The following is a 14,423-nucleotide window of genomic DNA, read 5'->3' as shown; positions in this document are numbered from 1 at the left end:
GAAATGATTATCATATCGAAAGTCGTACGCCGAGACGTGTACAGGCCAAACTGTAATCCGGATCGAAAAAGTCAAAACATAGAAAATGTCCGCAATTATCCGTTTAGGTTAGGAAGGAGTTTTCGGAAGAGTTTCGGGTTGTGAAAACATAAAAACGGTTGAAGTCGGACGATTCCTAGTAATTATTCAAAAAATAATTATTAAATCTATAAATCATTATAAAATCATATAACGAACCAAAAATTCACAGAAAAATATCACAATTATCTATATTTTATTTGGAAATAATAAAATAACATACTCTCATTTTATCACATATAAACATCTAAATATTACTACCAATCATCAGATAATTCACATAACCATCACATTATAATCATTTTAATAATCATTTATTGATAAAAATAATTACACGCGATATCCTGGACATTACACATTCACTCTAGTATTACGAGACCCGCAATTGATGTAAATAATTTTCATGTTGATTCAGCTACAATGCAGGTTATCAGGGATAACAAATTTCATGGTCTTTCTGCTGAAGATCCTATGGTCACTTGCAGAAACTTCTTGAGATTGTTGACAATTTCAAGGTTAATGGTGTTACTGAGGAAACTATAAGACTGAGGCTATTCAGCCGGTCACTTGATGGAAGAGCAAGGGAATGGTTGGACTATCTACCAATCAACTCTATCACTACATGGAATCAACTTGTTGAGAAATTTCTTAACAAGTACTTCTCTCCAGCAAAGACGGAGTGACTGATTAAAGAAATTCAGAATTTTCAGCAATTCGATATGGAATCTTTTTATGAAGCTTATGAGAGGTTCAAAGATCTCTTGAGGAAGTGTCCACATCATAGGCTATTAGCTCAGCAGAAGATTCATACATTATATAATGGGTTGACATTGCAATGTGCTGCTCAAGTTGATGGAGCTGTGAGAGGTTCCTTGATTAACCAGTATCCAGAAGATGCATTTGAGATTCTAGAGAACATTACTTCAAACAACTACAGGGTTTATGATCGAGCAAGTTCAAAGAAAGTGGCAGGTGTATATGAATGATCCCTTTACATCTTTTTCAACTAAAATGGTATCACAATTTGAAGCCTTAAACAAAAAGCTTTAGTTATTAGTGGTGGATAGGCATCAACCAGTGCAACAGGTTCAACAAGTTCAGAATTCTGCAACATTCTGTGATATGTGTGGAGAAGGACATCCAACTTAACAATGTCCATTGATGTATCATGATGCATCACAGTATAATACTATGAACTATGTGGGGAATTCAAGTAACTACCAAAATAATACTTATTCCAATATATATAATCCTGGATGGAGAAATCATCCCAATTTTTCATGGAGTGAAAATGCTAGACCAAACATGCCATACAAGTCTAATATACCAGCAGGTTTTCAACATCAGCCAAGGTCATAAGAGATTGAAAAGAATCCAACCACTGAAGATCTTCGTCTTCAATATATGCAGAAAATAAATTTTGTGATTCAAAGCTAAAACACATCGATGAGAGCTTTAGAGTTGCAGATGGGTCAGTTACTAGTGCTCTGAATAATCATCCTCAAGGTTCGTTGCCTAGTGACACTGAGCCAAATCCAAAAAATGATAGGAGGGAGCATTACAACGCAATTACTTTGAGGAGTGGAAAGGAAATCGAAGGAAATACAAAGAAGATTGATGTTGATGCAAACATTGAGGCTGAATCTAGTGAAGAGCCTAATAAAATGATGAATAAAGAACTCATTACAGTACATAATTCTCATACTGATGCACCAACAGAAAAGAAACTGGTTTATCCTCCTCCTCCATTCCCTCAGAGATTGTAGAAGCAGAAACAAGAGAAGCAGTTTCAGAAGCTTTCTATAAATATTCCTTTTGCCGAAGTATTGGAGCAAATTCCAAGCTATGTCAAGTTCATGAAGGATATTATGTCAAGAAAAAGAAGATTAGAAGAATTTGAAACTGTAGCTTTAACTGAGGAGTGTAGTGCTATTCTACAGAAAAACTTCCTCCAAAACTCAAAGATCCAGGGAGCTTCACTATCCCCAGCACAATTGGAACACAATATTTTGGCAAAGCTTTATGTGATTTGGGAGCAAGTATTAATCTAATACCATTATCATTTTTTATGAAGCTAGGAGTTGGAGAAGTTAAGCCAACATCCATTCGGTTGCAGTTGGCAGATAAATCTTTGGCATATCCCAGGGGTATAGTTGAAGATATTCTTGTACAGGTGGATAAATTCATTTTTCCAGCAGATTTTATTGTTCTTGATATGGAAGAGGATTCAGACATATCATTGCTTCTTGGTAGGCCATTCTTAGCTACTAGAAGAACTCTTATTGATGTTTAGAAAGGATACTTAACTATGTGTGTGCAGGATGATCAGGACACCTTTAATGTTTTCTCTGCTATGAAGTTTTCTAATGATGAGGAAAGTTGTTTTTCTTTGAATGCTATCACAGGTGAAGATGACATGTAATTGTTAGCTCATCACACTACTGATGCTCTAGAGTTATCTTTATAAGAAGTAGGGGATGAGAGTTTTGAGGAGATTGCTGAATGTATCTTGGAACTAAATGCATTTCCTACTTATCGTAGAATTTCTCATAATTTCGAGAGTTTTGAGATGCCATAGAAATCTAAGACATCAATATCATTTATTTAGAAGCCTCCTAAACTAGAATTTAAATAACTTCCAGAGCATCTCAAGTGCGTATTTCTCGGCGAGAATGCAACTTTACCCGTAATTATATCTTATACTATTTCAGTTGCACAAGAAGAGAAGTTACTGTGAGTTTTGAAGGAATTTAAAAAAGCTATTGTATGGAAAATTGCTGACATCAAAGGTATAAGTCCTTCATTCTGCATGCATAAAATTTTAATGGAAAATGGTCACAAGCCTAGTATCGAATATCAAAGAAGGCTTAATCCTATTATAAAAGAAGTGGTGAAGAAGAAGATCATCAAATAGCTTGATGCAGGAATTATCTATCATATCTCAGACAGCTCTTGGGTTAGCCCATTTCAATGTGTGCCGAAAAAGGGGGAATTACAGTTGTGGCTAATGAGAAGAATGAGCTCATTCCTACAAGGACAGTAACAGGATGGAGGGTATGCAAGGACTACCGAAAATTGAACAAGGCCACGAGAAAAGATCATTTTCCTTCACCATTCATTGATCAAATGTTGGACAGACTATCAGGTAAGGAATTATATTGTTTCTTAGATGGGTATTCTGGTTATCATCAAATTGCTATAGCACCCAAGGATCAGGAGAAGACTACTTTTACATGCCCGGTTGGGACTTTTGCTTTCAGAAGAGTATCATTTGGGTTATGCAATGCACCACCTACTTTTCAGAGATGCTTGATGGCTATATTCTCATACATGGTAGAGCAGGGCGTTGAAGTTTTTATGGATGATTTTTCTGTACTTGATGAGTCTTTTGATTTATGCTTGAGTAAATTGGCTCGAGTACTGCAACCGTCTGAAGAAACTAACTTGGTGCTAAATTGGGAAAATGTCATTTCATGTTGCAAGAAGGCATTATACTTGGATATAAAGTGTCAAGAAAAGGCTTAGAGGTTGATAGAGCGAAGCTGGAAACCATTGAAAAGCTCCCTCCGCCTAGTTCTGTAAAGGGAGTTCGAAGTTTTCTTGGTCATGCTGAATTCTATAGGCGATTCATCAAAGACTTCTCTAAAATATCAAAGCCATTGTGTAACCTATTGGAGAAGGACATCAAATTCATATTTGATGCTTCTTGTCTTGCAGCATATGAGGAGCTTAAAACAAAATTGGATTCTGTGCCAATTATCATCACTCTGGATTGGAGCCTCCCTTTTGAGTTGATGTGTGATGCTAGCGACTTTGCACTTGGAGCAGTTTTGGGGCAACGAAGTAATAAAATCCATCTGTTGGTGAGACTGCGTAGCTGTATGAACAGTTACGTGATAACTCAATACGAGAACAATACTAGAACATGACAGGTTAATAATACTACGTCTACACAAGAAATCAAGAAGAAATGAAGACAAGGAAAATACAAAAAATCAAAAGATTATAAAAAAGCTTGAAGTCTTTTTATAGGTTACTGAAAAAAGCTCATTAATATGTTCATGCCTCAGTGAAGAATAAAGGTTAAAAACTTTCTGACCCGAGTAGCATGGGGCACGTGGAATCCCGTGTGAATCAGCAAGGACCACCTTGCAAGGCTAAATACTCCTGGGTGACCGATAGCGAAGTAGTACCGTGAGGGAAGGGTGAAAAGAACCCCCATCGGGGAGTGAAATAGAACATGAAACCGTAAGCTCCCAAGCAGTGGGAGGAATCAATATCTCGACATAAGCCAAGAGGCAGATCTTGTGCCACTCCACCTGGTCGTATGAAACTGGCATGCATCCTGGCTCCCGAAGTACTACCAGAAGATTTCAATATATTAGCATTAATTAAAGATAGACAGTGTTGGAAGCATAGGAATCTGAAGAATTGAAGACACGGTATATACAGAGGTTAAAGAAGATAACTGCAGTCTTGAAGTTATACTCACTAACAAGAGTTCATTTATATGTTCAAGCATCGGTGAAGAACAGTGAATGAAGTATTCAAGATTGTAGTAGCAATGAAGACGTTGTCTAAAATACCAGAAAGGATTCCAGTGAAAGTACATTTGTTTATTGACAATCAGTGTTTGAAGCGATAAAGTTGTTGCAGGCTTAACAATGTAATCAAGGCTATAATACGAAGACCTGAATCGGGGTTAGTCATTTGTGAACCAGACCAGTTGCACTAGGCGTCAACAGCTCGTGAAAGTAATATGGGTATTATTTTTAGAAGAATTTTGTAGTTGAGGAACGTACTTGAATTGAACTTTTATTTGTATACAGCTAAACTGCTCGAGGGATTGGCGAAGCTCAAAGTTTAGTTGTTAAATTAAATAAATTTATTTAGTGGACTTTAATATAATTTATTTAATAAACTTAAAATAATTTATTTTATAAACTTCAAATAAGTTTATTTTATAAATCCAAATTAGTTTATTTTTATAAGTTATATTTAAGTTTATTTTATAAATTAATTTAGTTATAATTTAAACTAAAAAAGAAAAAAAAAGAGAAAAAGAAAATACAAAAAGAAAAGAAAAAGAAAATAGAAAAAGGAAAAACAAAACAAAAAAAGGAAAAAGAAAAAGAAAAGGAAAGGAAAGGAAAAAGAAAAGAAAAGGAAAAAGAAAACAAGAAAACAAAACAAAAAGGAAAAAAAAGGAAAAAGAAAATGAAAAAAATAAAACAAAAAACCTGGCCACCAAATGTGGTCGCAGGTTAACAAAATAAGAAAACAATCACTAGTACAGAAAAGACCTAAGGTGTCGGTCAAAAAAGGCCTAAGGCGTCGGTTTTTTAGCGTAGTAAATGCAGGGGAAGCTGTAGGTACATGCCTACAGCGTCGGTTAAATGATCAACGCAAAAAACTGTTTAGCGTCGGTTAGATAACACACGTAGAAGGGAAGAAAACCGACGCTATTGTGCTTATCAATTGCGTCGGTCTTCTTAAAAAGTCGACGCTAAATTGAACTAACCAACTGTGTCGGTCTCACTAAAATGCCGACGCTAAAAGTTGTAGAGCAAATGTGTCGGGTCCTAAAATGTCGACACCTTAGGTCTATAATTGCATTTTTTTTGCCTGATCAATTTTTTTTTCATGATCATTTTTAACCTGTTTACTACACATATTAAAAACAGAGGTACACCCAAAATTTAAAAAAGGTTCACAAATTATATTAAAATAAATTTGGAATTGTTCATTATTTTAGTTTACAACCCAATAATTACAAAAATTCATCCAAAACTAATGTTTTCATGATAAATCCCTCACACTAACTCGATTCTTGATGATATCTAGACTCCTTGTAATTGTTCTGCACTCTCTTCTTGTATCTCTAAGTACCATGCCCTGAAAAAAAGTTTATATTAGTACATAAAATCATATATGGAATAAATTATTCGACAAAATATGAATTAATGGCAATATTTATAACTACAAAATTATAACCACAAAATTATGTTGACAGTACCTTGATAATTGAGAAATAATCTTCCAAATCCATCGAGTGACAACTACTTCGAGCATTATCAGCTTTTCGGGCACCAGCATCATCTACAAATTGAGCATCATCTACAAATTGATCAGCCTCGAGTGACACACCCATCTGATTCAACTGATTGAAGATGCCTTCCAATTTTGAATTCATCATTTCCTCGCACTCTTTCTGAACTTTTTTTCTGATTTCTTCCGTAATGGTGGCCATTCATCTGTCAATACAAGACCACTATGTCTCCTTGGCCCTGACTTAAATACATCTTTTATTTTCACGCCTCCACCAACGCCTCTAACACGTCCCCCGTGCTCTTTATTCCCAAGTGCACGTGCTAATAAGTCATCATGGCCTTGTGAAGTCCATGAACCTTACGATGCTTGATTGTGCAACTCATTCTGTAAAATAAACATTCATTAGAAACACTTCATTTCACAAGGATACCCCTGCTGATTTTAACAAGTATAGTGAATTACCATGGTCAGGCACAAGGATACATCTTTATCAATACATCTGCATCCCTGCACCGTTTGTCTACTATGTCTTCTACTCTATTTTACCTTACTAATACATTCATCTGAAAGGTTTTCGATATAAATCAGAGCAGAATAATATGATTCAAAGCATAACAAAGAATTGCTAATAAAATTTATGTTGCGTTCGGAGGACAGTGGTGTGAGCATGAATACATTATGGAATGGACGTACCCAGCCAACAACGTTTAAGCCATGCTTTACAAATGTAGGATCAGTAGGTCTCCTTCCAGTTACAAGCTCCAACAAGAGAACTCCAAAGCTATAAACATCAGATTTCTCGGTCACCATTCCACTTTGCAGATTCTCTTCCCAAAAGCAAATAATGCCAAAATGTTAGTACCAGTTACAACATAGATACTCTGTTCCTTGTGACCTGTATGTAGTGTTGGCTGAAGTACTGTCAGAAACTGATTTAATTTTGCAGGAGAGGAGAAAATAGCATATTGCCACATAATTATCCAGACTAATTTATACAACATTTAAGTAAGCTATGCGATCTGGATCGACCGAACTCTTGGTAAATATTTTCCACATTACTTCTACAAGATAATTAAACTAACATGAATTTCAAGACTGATAATTCTATAGAAGACATACATGAAATTCCACATTATTTAATGGGTAACTGAACCGAGGTGTTATCAACCACAGTAGATTGTTTACTCATAAAAAGGATTATAGGTAAATGGTTATGATATAGAAATCTTAAAATCCAAAAGATGTCTTTTGTCTTGTGAAGTCGTAGTACAATAGCTTAATGAAATTGGCATTTATGATTTAAATGAATTATCTAAATCAGGGAATAAAAATACATTGGGTAAATTGGCATTTATGATTTAAATGAATTATCTAAATCAGGGAATAAAAATACATTGGGTAGTATTAGTACAATAGCCAAATGAAATTGGCATTTATAATTTAAATGAATTATTTAAATTAGGTTATAAAAAATACACTTAAGTGATATTTACGGTTACTAAATTGTAGTATGTAATTTTAAAGAAAAAAATAGTATTATAAAAAATTTCATAAAAAATCAGAATTTACAATAAAAATTCTGGAAAATTACAAAAACTCTAAAATTAGGGTTCTTGTATTCTTGGAGATCAAATGCCTTCTGCTGATGTTATTGGTGTCGGATTGTGGAGTTCAAGTACTCAAGTCGGAGCTCTCAATCTGTACTACACTATTATGTGGTCCGTTTCCTTTTCGGCTATTTCATATTTTAATATTTTAGTCACTAGAAATTTTCCAAAACCCTAATAACAAGACCTCACAACCAGAAATTTTCAGGGTTGTGGTAAACATGAGTATATGTGGCTAGCTGATTCAAATTCAGATTGACTACATAAAAGGACTTTAAACATAACTGAACAATAATAACATATTTGCTAATGTATAGTTGAATGTTCATTCTTGTTAAGTACTCAGTAGCCTAATATTAAAATTGACATTTAAGAACCATTATACATACCTGGGGCCAAATACCCAAAAGTGCCGGCAACCACAGGAGTAGTATGAGAACTATCATCCACTAAAAGTTTGGCAAGGCCAAAGTCTGAAACACGGGGATCTAGATTTTCATGAAGGAGTATATTACTTGACTTAATGTCACGATGGATTATTCTTGGACAACAATCATGGCGCAAGTAAGCCAAGCCTCGAGCAGAACCAAGGGCTATACGCAAACGAGCATTCCAATTCAAGGATCGATCTTCACCATGTTCTAACAAAAATAACAGGATTTTTTGGGTTATTATTGAAAAAAGCCGAGGTAATGCAACATTGATTTACACATGGCAGTGTATTAGAATCTTAAGAGAGACGCAGTCAGAAGAAAAATTATCCAAGTATATCACCAAATGCATTATATAATACTCCATCACAAAACGTTCACCGAACTGTTAACCTCGATTATTATATGAATAAGTGATACCATAATCACCTTGACACTAAGAAAATATATGTAATCCTTGGTTTTTAAATTAAACTATATTTGTTCCAAGACTATATGAGGCAAAAAATTCAATTATTATTAAGCTTCTTCTAATCTATAAAACTAATGTTGGGTCTGGACTTTTAAGGTTAAAGAAACACCAAAAATGGGTCATTAAAATTTTCATAAAATCTTCTGTGAAGAATTGAACAAACAAATAAAATAATTCTGAAATTTGTGAAGCATACCATACAAAATTTCATCTAAGCTCCCCATTGCCATGTAGTCATAGATAAGAAGCTTTGCAGTAAAGAGCCTGCAGTAACCTCTAAGATTCACTAGATTTATGTGTTTAACACTACCTAAGATCTCCAATTCCCTCTCAAAAACACGGTCACAGCCCTCCCGGCTTCGATCTATTTTTTAACAGCAAATACCCCACAATCATTCATGACCATCCGATAGACAGTGCCATATCCTCCTGAGCCGCAATATCTTCTTCTCTAAGGGATTCATTTTTCTCTATAATCTCACAAGAAGGATATGGAAGATCACCATGGAAGTTTATAAGCTTGGTGCCTAGAAAATCACGAGACTTAGTATCAAACGATGTTTTACGAGGTAAAGAGTAAGCTGGTATAAAGATGGTTTGATATACCTGTCACCTTGCGAGATTGTTTATAAACCTCTTTGTATTTCTTGGCATCCCTCTCCTTCTTAGATTGCAATCGAACCCATAAAAAAATAGCAAGCACAAGAAGAATAGCAACACACACTGTAGACACTGCTCCAATGAGAGCTCCTTTGACATAGTGAGATGGTCTCTTATTAGGAACTGCATATGCTCAGGTTCAAAGAACACAAAATAAACAATTAGAAAATCGTACCTTGGTTGCAACAGGTCAAGTGATTGCATAGTGTTAGACAATAAAACTATAATTATCCTCCTCTACCGGTATTAACATGAATAGAGATACACAAGATACCTGCAGCAACTTCATCACTCTCGGTATGTGGCAATATCACAGGAAAACCCAGTGAAGTATGACATGGCTTGTTTACTTGTCTCCCACAAAGATCTAGATTACCAATAAACCTAGGCATAAGCAAAACCTCCTTTAAGATAAGCTTCAGAAATCGAAATCAAAAACTGTTTTGATAAAGGTGTCACGACATCCATATGTCATCCACATGGCGGTACCTTACGTGTTTCTGAACTTGCTCAGGACTCCAACATCTGGAATTTCACCCGAAAAGAAGTTTGTAGTTAGATTCCTGAAATTGATTGCATTATTATACTCACAGAGCTCGAAGTTCAGAACATTTAGCAATTTCCTTAGGAATGAGACCGTGTAAGCTGTTTTGGTGAAGTGTCCTGCTCAAGTCAGGATAGAAATTCAATACAAGTACACTTGGCTATGGAACAATACAGTAACTAATGTGGTAGACTTATCAAAGCAAAATGAATTAACAAGTATAGTGAATTACCATGGTCACTTCATTTCATAAGGATACATCTTTTATTTGCAAGTCATTTTAATTAACTTGTCTAACAGCAACTCTGATGCTAATTAACTCTAAAGAGATTCAACTACTTCTAAAGCAAGGGCTAATAATCCACTAGATGTCATTGTGGGAAAAAAGGAAGAAGTCTCAAACCTCAATTAGAAACAGATAACAGATAACAATAACCCAATCATAACAGCACAGAACCCCAATTAGAAGGAAAAAAAGGAAGAAGTCTCAAACCTCATAATAACCCAATTGATTCCCCTCTTTGAAACAGCACCCTCTTCGATTCCCCTCTTTGAAGTAGCACCCTCTTCGATTCCCCTCTTTGAAGCAGCACCCTCTTCAATTGTTTAAGCAGCAGCAGCCAAAACCCCACAATCGAATAAACCCAATCGATTCCCCTTTTTCAGAGCCAACAATCGAACCCTAGAAATTGATGGCCCTCTTTCTCAAAGCCATCGCAGAGTCACAATAGATTCATGCAATAGATTCAATTCACGCAGTAGAGCCAGTAGAGATGAAATTGCAGTTGAGATGAAATCGCAGTTGAGATTGAAATTGCAGTTGTAATGAGAGCGTAATTGAGTAGAATAGTAGCAGAGACGAGTGAAATGAAAATTTTAGCCACCCGCGTATGTGTGGTAACCCGCGTTTGTTTTTAATCTTTTTTTAAATTATTTCTTCTTACATCGGTCAAAAAGAAAACCGACACTGTATATTATCTTAGTAGCGTCGGCTAAAAAAACCCGACACCATAGCAACACCAACAGCGTCGGTCGTTTGACCAACCGACACAGAAGACCAAACTCGCGACGACATTCAACTTGACCGACGCTATTCTAACTCTACAGCGTCGGTTAATTGAAACGACCAACGCCTTTAGCTTTGAAAAATAGAAAAATGCGTCGGTTCTCTATTTAACCGACGCATTAGGCAGTAAAGAGTGTCGGTTCTCTATTTAACCGACACTATAGGTGCGACTCCTAAAGTGTCTTCTGTACTAGTGAATAAGTTGGTTTGGTTTTGTTAGTCGCCAGTTAACCAAACAAATAATTGGTCGCCAGTTATGTTTTAATAGTCGCAGGTTGGCATATTACTCATGGTCGCAAGTTGCAAGATTACTCATCAGCCATAATTTTATTGTACTATCAATTAAATTATGTGGTTCAATTTCAGCCACACATTTTAATTGAATATGAAGTCTACACAAGCAGGAGAAGCATTCAACAATCAAGATTGAATTGTTCTGTTCATCTTCTCTCCCAAAAGAGGTGAAGAATAGAAGTAAAGAAAAACAGAGGAGATACACATTCAGATTCATATCTGTTAATCTTCTCACCGGAGTAACGTTATAATGGCCAATTTAACTCTTCTATATCCATATGGCATTATAATCGTTACGCGGTAATTAAATCCTTAGAAAAATAAAAGCCAGAACATTGTATAGGATTTAATTTGTTGATCTTTGTAGTAGCTAGGAACTTTGTTGTTCTTAGATTGTAGCCGGTTAATTTATTAACCAGAGTGTAACAACACCCTTTACGGATTTATATATGAATATATATATATATTCCTGAATATCTTGTGTTCCTCGTTTTATTGTTCCAAACACTATTCACCTCAAGAACACGGAACTACTAACCGAGCACTAAATTTTATATCCGCAAAAGATTCGAAAGAATTTTTTAATTTAGTGATTATCGTATTCAACCCCCCCTTCTACGATAATTCGGGACCTAACACTTTCACTTTATTTACTATGCAAGTAAGACTCTTTCTGGTGCTCAATTAAATTATACAACTACTGAGAAAGAATTACTTGTTGTGGTGTATGCTTTTGAGAAATTTCGATCATATCTTGTGGGTCCAAAAGTAATTGTGTACACTGACCACTCTGCTATTAAATATCTGATTGAGAAGAAAGATGCAAAGCCTCTCTTAATTCGATGGATTTTACTCTTGCAAGAATTTGATTTGGAAATCAAGGATAGAAAGGGTTCTAAAAATCAATTTACTGATCATCTATATCGGTTAGAGAATAATGAGAATTCTGATAATTCTCAAAGCATTGATGATTCTTTTCCTGATAAAAAGCTTATGGCTGTCAACACCGATGGACTTCCATGGTTTGCTGACTTTGTTAACTATTTGGTGAGTAATAGTATCCTTAACGATTTTAATTTTCAACAAAAGAAAAGATTTTTGCATTAGGTTAAATCCTTTTTGTGGGATGAGCCTTATCTTTTCAAGCTTGGGCCTGATAATATTTTAAGAAGATGTATTCCTGATGATGAGATGGAAAGTATCTTGAATCATTGTCATAGTTCTCCTTATGGTGGCTATTTTCAAGGTGATAGGACTGCAACAAAGGTTCTACAATCAGGTTTTTGCTGGCCCTCTCTCTTCAAAGATGCACATGAATTTGTGAAAAAGTGTGGTTGATGAGAAAAGACTGGGAATATCTCTAAGAAGAATGAGATTCCTTTAAATTATATCTTAGATGTTGAATTGTATGATGTATGGGGTATCGATTTCATGGGACCATTTGTGATATCATTCCGCAATCAATATATATTGTTAGCGGTTGATTATGTTTCTAAGTGGGTTGAGGCCGTTGCAACCCCAACAAATGATGCATCTATGGTACTTGAATTTCTGAAGAAGAATATATTTACTCGCTTTGGAACTCTGAGAGCGATTATCAGTGATGGGGGATCACATTTTTATAACAAGCAATTTGCAGCATTTTTGTTACAATATGGTTCGCGTCACAAGGTATCATGTGCATATCATCCTCAAACAAATGGGCAAGCTGAAGTTTCCAACAGAGAGATTAAGCAAATTTTAGAGAAGATGGTTAATTCAACAAGAAAAGATTGGTCAAAGAAGTTAGATGACAGTCTTGGGGCCTACAGGACTGCATATAAAACACATCTTGGTTTTTCACCATATCAATTGGTTTATGGGAAATCTTGCCATTTACCGGTTGAACTAGAGTATAAAGCATTTTAGGCCATATGGAAGTTGAACTTTGATTTTGTGGCAGTAGTGGAAAAACGTCTCCTTCAATTGAATGAGCTTGAAGATTTTCGTTTTAAAGCTTATGAGATTAACAAGATTTACAAGGAGAAGATGAAGAAGTGGCATGATCAGAAAATTGTTGCAATAGAATTGAAAACTGGTCAGCTAGTACTGGTGTTTATTTCAAGGCTCAAATTATTTCCAGGAAAGCTTAAATCACGTTGGTCAGGTCCATTCAAAATTGTCGAATTTAGTCATTTTGGCGCAGTCAAAGTTGAGGCTATGAGTTCGGGAAAAACATTTAAAGTTAATGGACAGCGACTCAAGCAATATATGGGTGGTGAAATTGATCGTAGTGTCTCATCAATAAAATTCAAAAATGATTGATGATCAGAAAGTGACGTATGGCTAAATGACGTTAATGACAGTGCTTCTTGGGATGCAACTCATGAATTTTGTATGGTTGGTAAAATTTAACTAATCTATTCTATTTTTATTTTATTTTTGTATTTTTTAGGTTGTAAATTTTTATTTTTACTCTTGCAAGGTGCCTTGATAAATTTTGTGTGAAGTGTTTCAGAATTATAAAAAAAAAGAGAAAAAAAGGGATAGCAGACAAATTTTTCGGAAGTGCAGAATTAATACCCGTGGTGCGTACATATCAACCTACGGTGCAAAAAGTCTCTGAAAACATTCTTTATTTTTCAACCTGTGATGCGCGATTTTTACTTCACCGTGTACTTAGCTTCTGTTTTCTTTTTTGCGGCGTCGGTCCCTTCACGTGCCAATGTGCGTTGTCTGATACACGCGGTGCGCTTTGCCTCTGTGCCTAACAACTTCAATGCTCACGCAACTTGGTGTGCATACCAATGGTGCTCCATTCTCTTCCATGTGTTTTCTGCTTTATCAATTCCCAAGTCCAGCTAGCAAATGCCGCTACACATATATATTCTTGGGCTGCAAATTTTAGCTCATTTCAGGTCCTAAAGCGCAACAACTCTTCATCCACCTGCAAGCCCAGTCCATTATGTACTCACTTGGTCACATCTGCATCAGGCCCAACACCATCTTCAGCCCAATTATTTCACGCGTGCTCCAAATTCACTGCTCTAACATCATCCATATCAGCAAGGATGTAGCAGCCACATCATCATTCCAGTCAGCGCCACGTCAGACGGTTGGGGATGCTTGCACAAAAATTTTATTTAAATGATGGAAGGAGATTTGAACCCTGACATTGGGGTTAGGTATGAAAGGCTTCTAATTGCACTTTACAACCAATTGTACTACCTTGACTTTGGTA

The 14,423-nt window shown here is 35.7% G+C and overlaps 1 non-coding gene and 1 pseudogene across 1 annotated transcript; both read right to left on the bottom strand.

Moving 5' to 3' along the window:
- Window positions 1–758: 758 nt before the first annotated feature.
- LOC141709784 (small nucleolar RNA R71) lies at window positions 759–866 on the bottom strand. The gene has a single exon (XR_012570344.1). It is a non-coding gene; the product is annotated as a small nucleolar RNA R71 (small nucleolar RNA).
- Window positions 867–6,449: 5,583 nt separating this feature from the next.
- LOC141693820 (LRR receptor-like serine/threonine-protein kinase FEI 1) lies at window positions 6,450–10,918 on the bottom strand (annotated as a pseudogene).
- Between the last annotated feature and the right edge of the window lie 3,505 nt (window positions 10,919–14,423).

The sequence above is a fragment of the Apium graveolens genome, chromosome 2 (genome assembly GCF_009905375.1).
Source record: "Apium graveolens cultivar Ventura chromosome 2, ASM990537v1, whole genome shotgun sequence".
Taxonomy (NCBI): Eukaryota; Viridiplantae; Streptophyta; class Magnoliopsida; order Apiales; family Apiaceae; genus Apium; species Apium graveolens.
Note: the sequence above shows the minus strand (reverse complement) of the source record. Positions and strands in the feature narration are given on the sequence as shown.